Here is a 20127-nt window from a genome sequence, read left to right as displayed (position 1 = left end):
GTTGTGGGGAGGTGAGTTGGGTTTTCAATGCGAGCAGTTGTGGATGGATTCATTCACCCTTCTGCATAAAATAGTTAAACCAGCATGGCTGAGGCGCAATCACCTCTTCACGGCACACCGTGCTTATCTCTCTCCTCTAAAACTATCAAAATTCAAACACATATGGTATATCATCACGGAGTATGCTGTAAAAGGCGGTACCATTTTTGCTGCATAGTGGCGCACTTCTTTTTTTTTTTCTTCTCCCTGCTCTCTTTCTTGTACATGTCTTCATGCTCTTCTTTCCTTCCCTTCTGTTTGCTTTTTATTCTGACCTCAGTATCGGCAAGGCCTCTTGGGATAATTGTGTTACTAGACAAATGCCTGGACACAGCTGAATGTACAATGTACCCATGATTCACTTCTCTAATGCCTTTTTGATTGTTATGCTCGCACCAGTTGATACTAATTCAGTTCAGGTGTGCTCTCACATACATATGGAATGTTTTCATGTCTTATGCTGTTGTACTGAAATATCTGATAAAATGTCTTGAAATACAAATTTCCAGCCAGGGAAAACATGTAACAAATGCTACTTGCCAGAAGCATTGACGTGCACATGTTTAAAGATTGTCCTCCTATTTGTCTTTTTTTGGGAGGAAGTGAAGGTGTCGCTGGACTCTATCCTTAATACTTCATTGAATATTACCCTTCCATTAATTATTTTTGGCATTGATGGAAATATTTTCGGCCATGCAAGATCTTTTCTTTTTTACACAATCCTTTTGGCAAGAAGACAAATTTGCAAGTTTTGGGTAGACACTGCCGCACCGACACACTCAGGCTGGCTAACGTCCCTATCTGAACTATCTAAAGTTGACTTGGCCAGATCCTGCAGCAAAAAAAAACTAGCATTTTGGGATTTATTGGTACAGTGGAGATATGGTTCCCGGGTTTTTTTGGGGTGTTTTTTCCCGGGTCCTATGATTATGCCTTCCCTACTCCATGGACCTTTGTAACGGTTCCCCCCAGGTCAATATCATGGTCCAACAGGTTGTAAAATACCTTGATGGAGTAATTTAGCTAGCCCTCCATCTTTGGATGCTTCTTCTGCCAATCATTCACACGTGTCCTGGTATGAGAAACAACTCAGATTCCTGGGTTCATCTACTTAAGACACGCAAGGTGATCGGTGTTTCCTAAAAGAGGGTAAAGGCAAATGAGGAAAAAAAAAGGGAAAAAAAGGGGAGAAAGGTAAAAGGAAAGAAAGAGAAAAAAGAAAAAAAAGGAGAAAAAAGGATGATGTCATCGGTGATGCCATTTGAGATGTCATCAGTGATGTCATGAGTGATGTCACTGACCATGTCATGAGTGATGTAATATGTGACGTCATCAGCAGTGAATTGCGGGCGTGCGAGTTATAGTTAGCTGAACTATTCAATTCAATTCAATTCAAATAACTTTATTCGGTTATTATGCATATAAAAATACCCATAAAAGTACAGTTGCCATATCACAATCAAAATCTATACTTTAAAAGAATAAATGACATGCCACACATAGTTAAGAACTTGTATTGTAAAATCCATATTATAATTGATTTCCGATATGTAAAAACGGTCTTTAAAAAGGCAGTGACAGAAGCAATCGAAAAAATATCATCTAGTTTCTGAATTGCCAGGAATGCTGGACGGCATCGTATTAATTCCATACTTTTTAATACTGGAACAATCCATTTTTTCCTGGGACTCATATAAAATATACAAAAAACAAAACATGAATGGACGATTGAGCCGACAAATCATCACAAGGACATTTGCAGAGTGAGCATGACCAATCATTCACCTCGGGAAAAATCAGAGATCTGTGCAAGATATTAAGTCTGAGGCGTGTTAGTAGAAACCTCTTAAAGTCCTTCATGGGTAGCAAAATGTAAGGCTGAATGTTACCAGTAACTAAGGTGAAATGATGTGCTACCAAAGTGGGTTTGGACATTTCATTGGTTATTCTTAGGTCACTCAAGTGTGACATACAGAGATTTTTAAGGACCTTTCTAGGACCTTGGCACATTAGTAAAGGATCATTAAAATATTCCTGGTGGCCTATTTGTAATAAAAACATGTTGACATAGTGCAACCATCTTATTTTATGGGCCCTGTCGATGCTCATTACATCTTATAAAATAAAATGGTTAAAAGCTGATTCTTCAGTGGTCCAAACCCTTTGCCACAACGGAACAGGTTGGATCTTGACTACATCTTCCAAATATGAAGGCCAAGTTCTGTGTGGCAAATTAGGGTGGAAACTCTATCCGGGACTGCCAGCAGATACCGGAGAAAATAATTTTCTGCCACCTGTAATGTAGAGACATTGGCATACCCCCAAATGCCAGCTCCATAGGTAGCAATTGCTACGAATGTAGCCTTGTAAATACACAGTAATTCCCTTGGTGAGCGCCTGCCTATTTTCCTACTAAAGTTTGTCAGAGCCATTAGGGACTTACAGAATAAAAGCCTTCTAGTTTTTATTGTATTGCTCCAAGAGCCAGACTGATCGAACAGTATCCCTAGATAGGAAAATGTGGGAGTAAAATCTAAAATATTCGAGTTGATATAAATTGACATTTTCTTTTTATTTGATCCAGGACCACAGTTCATTGAAAAAGTTTTAGAGCAATTAATTATAAGGCCCAGATTATTCATAAATTGTGAAAAGGACGTTACAACCCTTCACAGGGCAATGGGTGTCCGGGCCATCAGGACCGCATCATCTGCGTATAGGAGTACAGGGACAGGTCGTGCCGCTGCCATAGGCAGATCCCTGCACTTCCTAAGCAGAGTGTTTTCGAGATCATTAATGTATAGGGTGAACAAAAATGGGGCAAGGACGCAGCCTTGCCGCACCCCTCTGGAAATGGGGAACCCCCTAGTTAAGTCCCCATCCTTACCAAATCGGACCTTTGCCCTTGCTCCTGAGTATAGTTGCCTCAGAAAGTTAACTATATAACTGTCTACCCCCAACATTTCCAAAATTGCCCAGAGCTTTACATGTATGACTCAATCAAACGCTGATGTTAAATCAACAAAAGTTAGAAACAGCCTCCCTCCCTTGGCTTTCGTGTATTTGTCTAAAAGAATGTGAAGATTTAGGCTCTGATCTACAGTGCCAAGGCCCTTTCGAAAGCCATATTGGAGATCACTGATGATTGATTGCTCATCTGCCCAGAGTTGTAGTCTGTCATGGTCCACGTGGCCAATTATCTTAACGGTGGAATCTAAAAGTGAAATTGGGCGGCAGCAACTGGGACTTGCTCTATCACCCTTTTTAAATATTGGGACTATGGTGGATTCATACCACATCTTTAACAGGCCTATAGAGCAACATGCATTAAATAATTGGGTAAGTAGTGGACCCCATAGTGCCACGTTATTTTTAAACAGGTCAACTGGGATGCCATCCGGGCCCGGGGCCTTACCTCCCATACTTGCTTAAATTGCTTAATTAACTTCTTCCAAAGTAAAAGCCCATATCCAGGGGCTGAAAGGGGGGAAAATGCTCTTGATCAAGTTCTGGCCCTATCATTGCATGGTCAACTTGAGGTTGGTCACTATAGAGTTTGGCATAATGTAATACCCACTCTTCCTCAGTTATGGCAATCTCTATGGTTGCCTTAGGAATATCATTAAGGAAGGACTCGTTGACCGCCTTCCAAAACGCAGCAGTATCACGATTCATGGACGCCTCATTAAGAGTATTCTATGCTTCTCTTTTCATTTCATACTTTTATTACCTACTTATAGTTCCTTCAAGCTTCCCTTATTAAATCCTGATTCTTGCTCGAAGCATTTAAACATGCTTACGCCTGGAATAAGCCTTAGTGCAGGCAGTATCAAACCCTCCCTCATTAGTAGCACTGTATCTTTTGGCACCTACCCAGACACATTTTTTAATTTGCTCTGAAATAGCTGAAAAATCCGGTACAATTTCCTTATCAGTGGAGTTTTCATCCAAACAGGCGCTAAAGCTGGCATCACATTTCATCAGTAAATTGTGAAGAAATTCCTCCGGGATCACTTTCGTCCATTTCAGGGCATAACCATTTTGTCTGCTAAAAACTATGTTATTTTATGACATCCTAGGTCTAATGTCCCTATTGGGCTCCTGACTAAATACCATGATATCCATCCTTAATGGGAAGTGGTCACTTAGAGCAATGTCATGTGTGCGAAAGTTGCTGACACGTCCAGAGTGCCTACAGGATATCAAAATTTAGTCGATAATTGAGAAAACGCCCCTACCATAAAATTTAGGACTAAAAGGCACCTCGGGCTGGCAGAAAGCAATTAGCGTACCCCATATCACAAGTAAACATGATATCATTCATAAAATCCCCCAATACTGTATGTGCAAAGTGCAGAATATTGGTGTCTTTATCTAGCTTTAACCCACACGTCCTCATATCCCCCCTATGGCATAGGGAACAATTAAAATCCCCTCCCCATAAAACAAAAACATCTTTAGTATTCTGACAGAGTAGGCTTTTTACTGTACTACATAGGCTTCCCAACACATCTTCCATCATCTCAGAGGTAGAATTATTATAAAAGTTCACAATTAACACACATTGTACCTTGTCCACACATATCCTAACAATATGATAATGACTGTTAATATGGACCATGTGTACCTTTCTAAATTGTAAGTAGTTTGAGATATAAGTGCATAGGCCCCTTTTTTCTCTGCCGTGTTTGGAACTAATAGCTGGAGTATGTAGTGTTTTGTAACCACACAGATGGATGAGTTCTACGGCCCAAGTTTCTTGTAGGCTTAAAATCTCAAATGTATTTATAAAATCTACCCCAACCTTGTTAATCACCTTTGGTTTAAGACCAGCCACATTCCAAAACATAATTTGGCATTTTAAGTCCCTAGAATTACTATCTACCTGACGACCTCTGCCCACTTCTTTAGCAGGGGAAGTTCCATTGCTGGGAATACAATTAGGTACTTGATCATACTGCTTCTCTTTGCAGATTTCGACTATGATGTTTGAGGTCTCTTTTGAATGGTGTATATTGCTAGTACAACTTGGGCTATTTGTAAAAGTTACTTCCTGGTGTTCAACAGCAATTTGATTGGAAGTAACAGCATTGGTAAGAACTCCCAAACTCAGTTAGTCTACTTCTTCAAGCCCGTGGAGTCTATGAAAGCGGTTATGAGTAGGAATGCTACACTGATTTCTAGAAAACATCCTTGGATCAAATTTGCGGGGCGGTAAAAATATCCCATGGGGAAAACACTAATCTGTGTATTACCAGTGGGATTGATCCCCACTCTATTTAAGATCAAATGCACAAGATTAGGTGTTTTAAAGGTCAGTACAACACAGTCCCCTTTTAGATTTTTTGGTCCTTTTCCTAACCAGCTCACTCTCCTTGCCATTTTAAATTTGTCAAATAATCTACAAGTTAATCCTGTTCTACAACCTAACCATTGCAAGGATTTATTCCTTAGATTCACCCATGATTCTTCTCCCACCTCAGTCAGTACTGGAACGTTTGCTAAAACTACCGCGTACGGGGTGGCCGCTGGTGGTAAATCTAAATGGGTAGTATATTCAGTCTCAGAAGTCTCAGAGGTCTGATCCCCAGTACCCAGATTTTCTAGATGGGAAGTAGTAACTATCCTAGGCAATGTGTTGTAAGTTTGGGGATTAGCAGCTAACATATTGCAACCTACGGGTAGGGATTCTATTAAAGGAGATTTAGTGCGGGGTATGGCAGGTCCCATTTGGCAAATGTGTGAACTAGGGGCTAACTGGTCATTTCTGACAGTGTGATTAGTAAGACTAGTTCTATCCATTGAGGCAGAATGGTCAGCATCTAAACACTTGGATAGCGATGCTTCAATTACACCAATTCTAGTTATTAAACTGCCAATACTGTCTCTTATCAAAGTATGTAGGGCTTCTAATGTATCTTTCAATTTTTCTACCTCTGTCTGCGTTTGCATATTTAAGCTAATAATAGCTTTCTCCCAGTATTTAGTTTTATTTGCTGGTGCGGGCCTAATATTTTTCTGTGCCCTTTTTCGGTTTTTAGGGGGAGACCTCTCTACTGCCCCTGAATTTATCTCCCCCCCTCCATTGGAGTTTGGGCCAGTAGTATGACAGTTACTTGGGTTCCTTGCTCGTTTATTGGGGGGTTGGTCGAGTACATATAGTTCATGCTCACTATCGGTAAATGGTCGGAGATATTCACCACGCAGCCATTGAGGCCTGTTTTACCTCTATTTTCTCCTGCTACCTCTGTGCTACAAGGAGTGTCCTCATCTATTCCAGGCTTCAAAGCCTCTTCAACTGTGTGAATCTGCCTTTCTATGGCGCCTACAGCATCAGTAAGATAACTTAATAGGGATTGGCGTGGGTGCTCACCACATTTGGCTGTTTTATTCTTCTGGGCAGACATTGTTTTTCGCTGTCCCATGCTGAGTATAACACGCACAATTTACGACACTAAAAAGTAGGCATTATGAACCAATTGGGTATACAACATTAATCGCCAAATATCAGAAAAGCAATAGTCCAGAGTTCAAGGTCCGATGTCCAGGGACTATACAACGTGTGTACAACAGCTAGGCTGGTCCGTTGCCTTGGAATAATTACACCTTTAATAGAATGAGAAAAGGCCAAAGCACAGTACCTTTGAAGCAAAGTTTTCAGGGCCGTAGCCCAGCCCGCCCTCAGTCGGTCTCGGACGGGCTCAGACGGGCCCGCCCTTGGTCCGGGCTTCGTCCGGGCTCCGTCCCACGCTAGTCCCGCGTCGCGGAGGGAGAGGCTGCGCTATGAGCGCATTGGCCCCGCCTCCTCCTCACTTGCGGCAGGTGTGTGGTGCAGCGGTACACTCTGGGGATTGGAGTCCCAGAGTGTTAGGATTGACGTTGGCAGGCAGGCGCAGCAAAAACAGAGTAGCCCCTTGGACCCTCGTCTCACCAGGGGGGATCAGGAACACAGCAACAACAGTGAAACGCCGCGGGACCCAAAGGCAGGCAGGCAGGAAAACACCCACGCCGCCGGGGGAGAGGCTGCACTATGAGAGCATTGGCCTCGCCCCCCTCACTCGCGGCAGATGTGTAGTGCAGCGGTGCACTCTGGGGATTGGAGTCCCAGAGTGTTAGGATTGTCGTTGGCAGGCAGGCGCAGCAAAAATAGAGTAGCCCCTGGGACCCTCGTCCCACCAGGGGTGATCAGGAACACAGCATCAACAGCGAAACGCCGCGGGACCCAAAGGCAGGCACGCAGGAAAACTAACTATAACAGGGGAATTTCAATAGTTTTGTATGAGTGAAATGTCCAGCTAAATATAACATGTGTGAAACCTATGGTTTTTTCAGAGAATTTCTAAGGTTTTTTAAATGCTAATTCCTAACTATAACGTGCCTGAAAACTATGTTTTTTTCAGTGAATTTGCAAGGTTTTGTAAATGATAATTTTAAAATGTATTAATTAGTATATTTCTTTCTTTTTATAGTAATTTCCTACATTTTTATTATAACTATTTAAAGTTATTTTATTTTTTAAGTTATATTCCATATTCTTAATGTAAAATAATAACAAAACAAATTTCAAAAATATATTTTTATTAATTAATTTTTACCCCAATATATTAAAATTAAATTCTATATATTTCCTTTTTCATTTTTCGGGGGGATAATCGTACGGTACGCGTACGGTGATCGCACCGTCCTTTGTGTGGCTAATCGTACACTGCGCGTACTAGCTTGAAGCAGTTGTAAGGATTGACACAGCATTCTGAGCATAGGGCCCCAAGAGCATTGCTGGAGATGCGTTGCACTTGCAACATAACTCAAGCAATGCACCACCTTTACAGCACAGATACATCACATATCTCTGCCGTTTTTGTCCAATGTGCACCGCATTGTAAATACGGCGCATCCATGGTGGTGGTGTCACAGTTCACAATAATTGGCATATTCCTGGGGATATGCCAGTTATTGTATATGTGCCCATTAGTGTTTTATTGTAGTGAATGGATTACTACATTCCGATGAATGAGTCACTACAAAACTTAAACAGCAGTGACAGAGTGTTTGGTGGAAGTGTAAGGATAGAAACTGGGGAAGTGAAGGTATAAAAGACAAATTTGCAAGTACATAGAAGACTGCATGCATAGTCGATAGGGTTTGAAGCAGTCTATGGCCTAAGGCCTATTTTAATGCATGAGTACTTAGGTACTGAGTGGATGATTACAGTTCTGCGAGGAAAGAGCCTGATTGAATTTATAACAGCCTCAGTTTTACCACAGTATATAGATAAACACATACTGCTGAATGTCTCACTACAATATTGAAACAATTGTGTAAGAGTGTTTGGTGAAAGTGTAAAGATACGGACTGGAGAATTGAAGGTATAAAAGACAAGTTTGCCGGAGCATAGAACACTGCATGCATAGTATATAAGAGTTTAAAACAGTCCATGGCCTAAGGCCTACTTTGCTTCATGACTACTTAGATACTGACTGGATGATTACAGTTGTCCAAGGAGAGGGTCGAGCTGAATGTATAACTGCTTCACTTTTAAAACAGTGTATAGATAAACACATATTGATGTATGGCTCACTACAATACTAAAATAGCAGTAGCAGAATGTTAGGAGGGAGTGTAAAGATACAGACTGGGCAATTGAAAGTTTAAATGCCAAGTTTGCAGGTGCATAGAACAAGTCATTTATCATTTATTAATCTTCCCAACGCCCGAAGCGCCAGCACACCTTTCGAGGGTAGGTTTACGATTTACGAATGCTAAAAAAAAATAATTTAAAAAGCATAATAATAACAAATATTAATCCTTTTTTTTTCTTCTAATGATAACGATATTTTTTTTATATCTTCTATTTACATGTTTTTAATCATGAAAATGCAAAGAACATATTTTACAGAGTAACACTTTTAAAACTCTCCAACGTATGTAGATAATAATACCTTATACGTGTTACGATCGAAATCGAAACCTTCACAGCTTCACAGTTTGTAACTTTTCCGAACACACGCAGAACAAAAACAGTTAAAACGTGAGCACATGTAAACTGCAAAACGTGCCATCTAAATAGGCGTACCTCGTCTCCCTTCCGTAGACTAATAAACAACCAAAAACTATATAAACCACACCTACTGTGCAATTAGTTTCGTTTTCGCGAGTTATTTCTGAGTCGCCAATCTATGTTGCAGGTTCCGTTTTCTAACATCAGATTCTCTTTTTCCGTCAACAAACATATTCCGGAGTTGTAAGTTGTTTCAATATGGCATAGGCATTTATATGTAGAAAAAAATGTTATTGCATGTTTTCGCTTTTTCTCTGTAACGTCAGCAGCTTGTTTCTAGAAACAGATAGATTATAACAAACATTGCTCCTTTTCTGGCTCCTTAAACCTTATATATAGTGAGTTTTTACATTATAATATTGACACTGTACTTAGCTTGAGAGGTGTTGGTGACCCGTCGACGCATACCCTAAACATTTACAATCAACGGCACCATCTTCCACTTATTATTGTGTTTTTCCCTAGAGATCACATACTGTTAATATGTATATTATAACATTAACAGTCTTGGTGATCTTGGTGGACTTCACGTTCCGTCGTCACAAAGAGTAACAATAAGTAAGCTACAATACCGGCTTGCGGTTTTCAGTCTATTTTCCACTTGTGATCATGTGCAGTGAGAATATATACATAAGATTATTCTCACCGTCATGATCTCAGAGGAGTTTATGACCCGTCACCACAAAGATCAAACTTTTTCACCTCCCGGAGAAAAGAAGTTCAGTAATAATCACCGCTCGAAAGTATTTCATCATGGATGTTCTGTTAAATACATAACTTTATTTTCCTTTTCTTTTTACTGTAACATTGGTATCAATCGTTATAATATAATAGATTGTTCTATTGCTTCAGAAGAGGAATGGGAGATTTTTCAGCACCATCTGTAATCATATTTTAAAACAACAGAACAAAAAAATATAGCTATCATGCATACTTTGTTACTTTAAATATTTATTAAACCCAACATTTCTGAATGTTATTTTCTAAGTTCTATTCTTATTTGCGGTTCCTATTTACTTTCTCCCTAAAGAATATATAGGACTTGTACTTTATATTATAAGAGTACCATCCTATATATACTTTAGTGAGCATGTGATTTATTAGCGGAAAAGTCTGCAATCTCTAAGCACTACGACAGCACATTCCCGAATTGTACAGAATACAAACTTGAAAAATAATAATGCATGCATTTCTATGTAATATGAAATCATTTGTATTTAAGTGTTTTTTACTTGTTCTCTTGATCTGAGATAATTTAGTGCGGGAGTGTTTGTTTTAGCACTTCTATTCTAATGTATCTAAAAGTAACTGATGCCCTCTTACATTATCAAGAATATTGGGCAACACTTTTACAAACTATAGAAGACAAAAGGAGGGCATGGCCATGCTTAACTGATATTTTATGAAATTCCATTTTTAATTGTCACCCCTTTCATATATACAGCGACAGTTTCCGAAGAAAGTTTATTTGTATTGTCTTAATAAAAACTGTTTCAAACCTAGACTGATTTTTTTTGCTGCGCGACCACACCTCCCCATCAGGAAAGTAAACACTACATTATAAGTAAATAGTACTCCTAAGAAGTATGTCACCTACAAACTTGATAAAAAAAACAGCACAAGACACTATCATTTTTCCGCCGTGATTTATACACCACACGGCAATGATATAAAAGGCCCTTGAAACATATAAAAAAATAGTTTCCCTCATAATTCCTCTCCACCACCTTATGGGCACTGTACAGAGTTAATAGTGTTCCTAACCTGACCTCTACTACTTTCATTCCCCATACTCCTTTGGAAAATGCATCTTAATATCACTGACAACAGTGAACCGTTCCCACCCAATAAAGAGCAAACTTGTGTTCGGAAACTTTAGCCCATAAAATGTCCATGTCGCTCCGCACGGGAGGAAGGAATGACTGCCAAACCTTCTACTTTCAATACTTCACAGCCAATGAACATTAAGCTTCGTAAAGTCCCGCTTGGAGCACGTTACCCTAATACTCCCCGAACAGGAAGGAATCACTTACAAAACTTTTCCACTGACTTCTTCTACGACTAACGGTTTCTATGAAAAAAATATATATAAATCTCCAGCACAGTAACTATTTCAATTAGCAACATATTGTGGTGAACTTCTAACCTCTGTACTCACGCAAGTGATACATGAACTGTTACTACGGTAACAGGCAGAAAGGTACTGGCTGTTCAAAAAAAGGTTATATTTTCCCTGGATCCTCTACAAGACAGAAAAGGAAGCATAATATCACATTTACAACCCCTTTGCACAGTTTATTTTATAAAAAGAGGCCCCGGAGAACCTGGGGGAGGGGGTGGCGGTCCCCGGAACTCCGTGGGGCCAAGTGCCCCGGCGCATACATATAGTTAAAGACCCGGGGTTAGCGATCCCTGCGCAGGGGGGACCCTCTGGGCCCCCCAATATGGAAACAAAATTGCCCTTGGGATTTGGCCCCCCCGGAGGCTAATTAACAATAAAAAGGGCTTAGCGTTTTTTTCTTTTTTGCCCAAAACGCGTACCCGCGTTTAAAAATCCCGCGTGACGTCATGTACGGCAACCCATACGCGTACGGCACAAAAGATTCTCATTGTTCTAAAACATTTTCCTATGGTCTTGAGGCATACTAGGACCTACTTGGTATTCCCTTGCCTGTGGTTCCCCTTCGCTGCCGCTGCATCTGAGACCTGAGCGCGGCCGCTGTGCAGGGGAAACTACACTTCCCAAGATCCTCGGCACCAGGAAGCCGCCCGAGTACACGCCCACAATGCACCTGGTGGTGCTTAAAACTCCACGAGTCCTTCGGTGGAGCGGGGAGAATTTTCCTATGGTCTTGAGGCTTACTAGGACCTACTTGGTACTCTGCTGGCGGATTCCCGTGCCTGTGGTTTCCCTTCGCTGCCGCTGCATCTGAGACCTGAGCACGGCCGCTGTGCAGGGGAAACTACACTTCCCAGGATCCTCGGCACCAGGAAGCCGACTGGGGAACACGCCCACAATGCACCTGGTGGCGCTTAAAACTCCACGAGTCCTTCCGCATCGCGGGACCGCGCGCAGCCAAAGCCCGGGCAAAGGGCGGGCCGTCTGTGGCTGTCCGGGGCCAGACGAGGCCGGGCTGGGCCACCCCCCTTGAGTTGCGGTCCATGGCGAGTGAGCATACCTTAGTACACAATGGGAAAACGCATAACCCCTATTATTGCCTCGGTCCCTAAGATTACTACCACTACTACATCCTCATTTGAAAATCTTTTGGAAAGTGCGGTGAATATGGTTAATTTGGAGATTGAAAATGTAGAGAGAAGACTCTCCATGGGCCAAATTACATCATATCAAGTTCCACCGGATGGTTTAGAGGAAGGTGGTGCTGTGGCCGCTCTCCCATTATCACCAGCTATAATAATAAATAATCCTGTTTACCGCGGAAATGTACCTGAGGACCCTGTGATTAACGATGATGTAACAGAGATTTCTGACTCTCAGCAGGGACCCCGAGTCATAGACAATGTTAAACATGCGGTTATAACGATAAAGAGTGTGGGGGAAAAAAGGAAAAGAGGCTGTGCGAAATTACCTATAAGCAAGACGAAACAGCCACCCCGCAATAAATCTCAACCAACTCCTATGAGTTTGTGGACACGAGGAACTACTGGATCCACTGGGTTGTCTGTTAGTCCTACTGCACGACCTAACAATAGTACCGTAGATCTGACTGAGGCAGAAGTCGTTCAGCCTTCTGCTTGTACACAAACAGAGTCAGTACCAGGAAATGGCATACAAGACCGGTCTAATGGGAACCTAATTGAAACCATAGTGGATTCCACTTTTAATCGTTTGAAAAGTCTAATGGACAAACAATTTAATGTTATTTTTAAACGACTTGACAGGTTGGAAAACCTAGTGAAGAAAGAGGATGCCAAGAGAAAAGAGACTACTATCATCGATCAAGCTAGGGGTGGTAGGCTTCTAAAGGATTTGGAAGCAATTAGCAAAGGAACTCAAGGGGGAAGTGATACCTGTGCATTACTGGGTACCAATAATGTATGCCAAAAATGTAATGGGAAAACCAATGGTTTACCAGTTAAATCTGTGTCTAACACTGGAGCCAGTATGTTGCCATTGCAGAAAGTGTCAGTAGAAAATAGCCCCCCTAGTAACCACTTACCCCCGATAGTAGCCCCGGTTGTAGTCCCTGCGTCGGCCCGGGCAAAACAAGTTTCAGATTCAAGAAACAGGTTTACCACCGTCCCACAGGTCAAAAAACATGTGGAGGACGTTCTTTATCTACCCCCCCAGAGGCATGCCCTTACGCAATATTTTTAACTGGTGTACCCCCCCTTAGAACTGATCAAAATGAGTCTTGGGACCAGCTTAAGAATAAATGTATTGATTGGTTGTGTAAATATAAGGGGGTGGGGCAGGAGATTGCCAATGATATCTTGATGGCGCGTAGGGTGGGTTGGGTGAAATCCTCGACTAAAAACATCATGGCAGCCTGTATAGTTGTGAATTTACGGCACCCTTGACTGGTGAAATGGTTATTAAAAACTCAGTTTGATCAGTTTAATGGTCCTACAAATATCTCCTTAGTACCATTGGGCTTTTTCTACAGACCTCAACAGAGAGCATGCAACCCTGCCACCCCACTATACTCCTCATACAATAGGTACACAGTTTTATCTGACCAGGATTGCCCATCAAATAGCTTTCTTGAATATTGTAGAAGGGCAAGTGGGATTATTATTGAACTGTTTGGCTATTCCGAATCTAGTATGATAGACACCCCCAAAGAAATCTGTCTGGCAAAATCACCGGCAACTTGTCCCATGATTTCTGAACCACGATCCTTAAATCAGAATTTAAACATAATTAGCTGGAACATCGCAGGCTTAAAAGCTAAATTAAACATAACGGAGTGGATCAATTTTGTTAGCCAATTTGATCTCCTAATGTTCCAAGAAACCTGGTGCACTAGAGACTTGTTGCTTGATGGGTTTGCCTGCCATAACAAGATTGTACCCAGTCCCGAATTTGGCCGACCAAGCGGGGGATTATCAATATAGATACAAATTACTGCAGACAGTAATATAAAACCCATAGAGACGAACAATGGGAATTTCCAGGCTCTGATTTTTTCACAAGGAATTACTTTGTGTTTAATACATTTTTACAATAATGATTTTACATCACTGCCCAATAAGAATTTTAACAATTTATTTGAATTTATTGATAATCTAGTAGATGAGGAAAGTTATGGCAAATTAGATGGAATTTGTCTGGGGGGGGACTTCAATGCCCATTTGAACAAAAGAACAGATAATCATGCTGTTACATCTCACCGGATACTTCCATGTAGAAGAGGGGAGGAATTGTCCAGTTACTTGTCTACCCGCAATCTGGTCAATGTAATGGACAAAGTAGGATGTGAATCAGATAAATGTGCACTGCCTACCTATAGACGCGGTTGTTCAACTACTATAGATTATGTATTTATTTCTTCATCCCTTGAGGATTTTTTTGTCAAAGCTGAAGTATTAAGCACAAGTTACAGTGATCATAACCCAATTTTAACAATTGTTAGATTTTTTAACAAACATGAAAAATGAATGGAAATAGGGGCGAAAAATCTGGAAGCATCCACAGATAAATTGAAAGTAATTTTGAAGGGCATAGATAATAAAGCTTTACTTGCCCGTACCATAAAATCTTATCCATTGTTAGTGGAAACATGTTTATCAAATACATGTTCAGGAACCAAGATAGTTCAGGCTTTTTTTGAGCTATGTGCCAGGATTAAACATGAGATTTCTAAACCTGTCAGGAGTCAGGGCAAGAACCCTAGATGGTTTGATGGTACTTGTTGTCGGGCCAATAGGGCTCTCCGCGACGCATTAGTCTGCGAACGCAGGGACATGGCACTAGTCCGATTATTGAGAGAACGCTATAAGAAAGTGAAGTAATGAGGACAGAGGTCTGTTGTAGAGAGGTAAGAGGGTTTATTTGTTGGTTAGCTCCGAGTGGAAAATCCGTGGCCTCCTCTCTGGCTGGTCAGCTCTAAACTCCCAGAAGATAGAACCATCAGCCCTTGGGGAATGTGGAACGCACTAGGCACAGTGCTCCACAATCCATGGCTGATGTAATAGGTTACAACATATCCTCTCTCTTTAATAAAACAAAAGCACAGAAATCAATACAATAGAATAAAACTCGAAACAAGAAAGCAATACAATTCTATAATATCTCACAAAACATAAGGTTGACTAGAAATGAGCATGTACAGTTATTTACATACAAAATCTTTAAGGTAACCAGGAGGAAAATGATTTCTGTACACTCTTACCTCACGAGTGGGTTGACTCACAGTGTTGGAATCTACAGGGACAGGAGTGAAAGTAGAAGTAGAAGCAGAAGCTGAAGTAGAGGCAGAAATGAGAGCTGAAGCAGGTGCATCACCTCCCCCCTGTAACACACCATCAGAGAAGTGAGGTTCAGGAGATCCAGAATTATGAATCAAATCACGATCAGGGATAGACAAAAATGTATTGTTGTTGCCACCATTGCTCTTTTTACACCTCACTAGTACCTTATCAAGATTTCCTGATTGCCCATTACCTTTCAGGTACAGAGCCACCCGCCTGTAGTTCCACCTCTCACCACTCTCTAAAACCACACAGTAAGGTAATGTAAGCTTCACTCTAAATGGACCTAAAAATTTCTTAAACGAAACACCAGGTCTTCCAGACCGTACTTTTACCCAGTCCCCAGGACAAATCATCCTTGATAAGTTTCTTTCACTACTCACTTTACCCTGCAAGTGAGTTGGAGACAGGTTAGTAGGCAACACATCCCTGCTTATTAGTTCTTTTAACCACGTGGGAACTAATTTTGTGTTAGGAAGTCTCCCACGCATCATCTCGAAGGGTGTTTTGTTAGTAACACTATGTACACTGGAGCGATAAGCCCAAACCATGTCTGACACCATGGAACTTACATCCTGACCACTAGAGATAGCCATCTGAATGACACCCTTGACTAGGCGGTTAGCCCTCTCAACAATTCCGTTCCCTTGTGGATTATAGAGGGAAGTACGGGTATGCCTAATGCCACACGAAGACAGAAATGCTTTCATCTCTAAGGATGTCAGCTGCGTACCATTGTCAGTCAACAATACAGAAGGCAAACCTTCGTCCCTCCAAACTTCCTTTAAGACTTTAACAGTAGTCGAAGTAGTTATATCCTTCAAAAATTTGACTATCAACCATTTCGTGTGTACATCTACTAACACAATACCAAAGCGTAAATTTTCTTTCAAATTATTCATCGGACCTATGAAGTCTACACACACCGTGTGCCAGGGTACACCTGGATCAGATATGTGACCAGAGGACGTTTGTGAGCCAACTTTTAAACGTTTCTCACCTTCTTTGCATATTTGACAATTAGTAATAAAATGATTCACATCAGAATCCATGCCTGGCCACCACCAATTCATTCTCAACCTCTGTTTTGTACGAGTTTGTCCTAAATGTCCCTCGTGAGCTAAAGTGATCAAATTCTGTCTGAGAGACACTGGAGGGACAAATGTATCTCCTCTCATAATTACTTTATCCTCACAAATCGATAACTCATCCAGAATTTTCACGAAAGGTCTATTCGTGATGGAAACAGTACTCTCTCTTTTGCACCCTTTCCTTATCAGATGTTTGAGTTCCAACATAGCATTATCAGCAAGCATGGCACCAATCCACACATCTTTGTTTAAAGCTTGAGGCTCATACAAATTTAAAACATCCTGGACGAAAGCAACAGCCCCTTCATTCTCTTTTTTTAGTATGGCATCCTTATCAACAGATTCCCAATCTAATGACAGTCTTGAAAGACAATCAGCCTGTATGTTCCTCCAACCAGGGATGTGCTCAATATTATAACAAAACTCTTGGAGACGGGAGGCTAACCTAGCCAATCTAGCTGAGCACTTTGTGTCTCCCCCAGGTAACAATACTCTTATAAGAGGTTTATGATCAGTTTTAAGTGTGAATTGAGTTCCCCAGAGATAAGTTCCTAAATATTCACAGGCCCAAGCAGCAGCTAGAGTCTCACGTTCTATAACTGAGTAGTTGCTCTCTGTGGGAGTTAACGTTCTTGATGCAAATGCTACAGTTCTTTCTTCACCATTGTGAATTTGGGCCAAAACTGCCCCAAGACCAGTAGCACTTGCATCTACTGTAAGAATGGACTTTAACTTTGTATTAAATGGTGTGAGAACTTCTGCACAGCAAATATCTTTTTTTATGTTTTCAAAACAGGCTTGTTGAGCCTTCTCCCACGTGAAATTAACCCCTTTCTTCAACAGAGATCTTAAATCAGCTGTTTTCGTGGAAAAATCTTTTATAAACTTGGAGTAGTATTCGATCAGCCCCAGAAAAGATCGCAACTTGTCTTTGTCTAACGGAACAGGGGCCAATCGAATAGCATCCAGAAGGTTCTGTTTAGGCTTAACTCCTTGTTCTGAGATCTCATACCCCAAATAGTCCACCTTGTCTACTAGAAACTTGCACTTTTCCCGTCTAAGTGTGAGACCAGATTCCCTAATTTTAAACAACGCTTCACGAAGGGTGTGGTTGTGCTGTTCCACCGTATCCCCAAATATCAATATGTCATCCTGAAAGAAAATGATGTTCTTAAGCCCCTTAAATAAAACATTCATCATTCTCTGAAATATACTTGCGGCAGAGCATAATCCGAAAGGCATTCTAACACATTGATAGATACCTTCTGTGGTTATAAATGCTGTTAATGGCTTAGAGTCGTTATGTAACTTTATCTGGTGGTAAGCGTTTTTAAGATCTAACTTCGAGAAGAATTTTCCACCACTTAGTGCTAAAACCAATTCATTTATATTGGGAAGAGGGTATGTGTCCACTTTCACATTCTGGTTGAGAGACCTGAGGTCAATGGAGAACCTAAATTTGCCATCGGATTTCTCCGTGATGACTACAGGCGAAACCCATGAAGAACTCTCAACTGGTTCAATCACACCAGAATCAAGCATGTCCTGGAGCATTTGTTTTACTGCTTCTCTAGCTACTAAAGGTGTTCTGCGTGCTTTGTGCTGTACAGGAACAGCATTGGGTTCAACATTATTTTGTGCACATTGCCCTTAAAACAACCTAAGTCTTCCCTGAACACATCTTTAGCCTCATTCAAAATGTCTTCTAATGAAGGGTCTTCCACCACCAACACCTGTGTGGGAGCTCTGGGATTTATAATAATATATAAATCAAACTGATGCACCCACCCTAAAATAGGTGGTCCATCTCTCGATACATAAACTTTACCATCAATTGTTCTTCCCTTAAACTCAATGGTAGACTCCATGAAACCAATTATGTCAATGGTTTCTCCTTGGTATCCACCTGGATTAATGTCTCTAGGAAACAATTTCTGGTTAGGCCACAGCTTAATAAATATACATTTAGGAATGATAGTATACATTGATCCACAATCAACCATCAAGTCTACGTTGACTCCATTGACTTTAAACTCTGCTTTGGGACGATTTCTTCTACCAACTTGATCCTTAGGGTCATCCACACATAAGATTTTATCTGACGGTACAAATGCACCTTCAATGTCATCAAGTGTAGTACTATTGTCACTGTCAATGGTCGCAACTCTCTGTTTGAAAGATTTCCTGCACATGTTTGAAAAGTGACCCTTTCGTCCACATTTTAAGCAATTTTTATCTAAGGCTGGGCATTTATAATAGTCGGGGTTATGAGGACCTCCACATTTGTAACATGACCTAAATTGTTGTCTTCCTCTCTGAAAATTGTTCTTTTGGAAGTATTTTCCAGGTTTCGATATAGCTGCAACTTCGGATTCTGTATTCTGCATTGAAGAAACGTTGCTATAAGATACATCATCTTTCTTGCTCATCTCACGCATACAAATTTGTGAGTGTTCAACAACTTTCGCTATCTCGATAGCATCTTTCAAGGTCGGATTCTGGGCTGCCCATAGTCTTTCTTGGGTCTTTCTACACTTACACTGTACAATTAGCTGATCGTGCACCATTTCATCTGTCATGGCACCGAATTTGCACTTTAAAGAAAGTTCCCTTAATTTGGACACAAACTCGTCTATGGACTGATTCTCACCTTGTTTGTGAGTGTAGAATTGATGACGATTCATCACTAAATTGACTTCTTTGGCAAATCTTATCTCCAAACGTTTTTTTGCTTCATCAAATACATTCTCTATAGCATTACCATTAGGTAGAGTTGCAGTCGGTAAATATTTAAATATACGTTGTCCTTCTTTTCCCAGGTTGTTCAACAATAAAGCTTTTTTTCTATCAGCGCTAAATTTTGATCCATCTATTGCATCGATATAAGTCTCAAACATAGGCAACCAGTCCTCCCATTCTATTGCAAGTGGTCCTGGAGAAGCTAAAAATATAGGTGGAGTAACTACAGAGCTTTGAGTTGCCATAGTTGTCTTAATACTATTCCACTGTAACAGGTATGAATTATGACAAAAAAAAAAAAAAAAAATTCCACGTTGTACAATATGCTGAAATAATATGACAGGGAAACGTTAAAAACCAAAAGAAAAGTAAAGAGTACCTTTTGAACGTTATTTAATGCAGAGTTTCTTAATGTGAGATCGATGCTTTGATGCTGATCGATATATTTCTGTCAAAAGCCGATTTGCGCTACACAAAATGGCCGCCACGTTGTTTGTACGTTTTTTCAGAAGGAAATAGGCCTTGTTATGGCAGCGTGATGATGAAAGAAGCTTGCGTCTTGTATCTAGAGCCGGTTGGACGCAGCGTTATGCTTGCGTCATGGAAAACAGCTCGTGCTCCTTACAAGCAACTGCTCGCGCTCTTTCAAAAAGACTGCTCGCGCTTCTCTCACGTCCATTCGCTCGCGCTGACAACTGGTCGGAAACAATTTGGGCGAAAAGCAAGCCACTGGTGATAAACAAAAATAGCACTCACGGCTCGCTG

This window comes from Lissotriton helveticus, chromosome 1_1 (genome assembly GCF_964261635.1).
Source record: "Lissotriton helveticus chromosome 1_1, aLisHel1.1, whole genome shotgun sequence".
In the NCBI taxonomy this organism is placed as follows: domain Eukaryota; kingdom Metazoa; phylum Chordata; class Amphibia; order Caudata; family Salamandridae; genus Lissotriton; species Lissotriton helveticus.
This window is presented reverse-complemented; position numbering follows the sequence as displayed.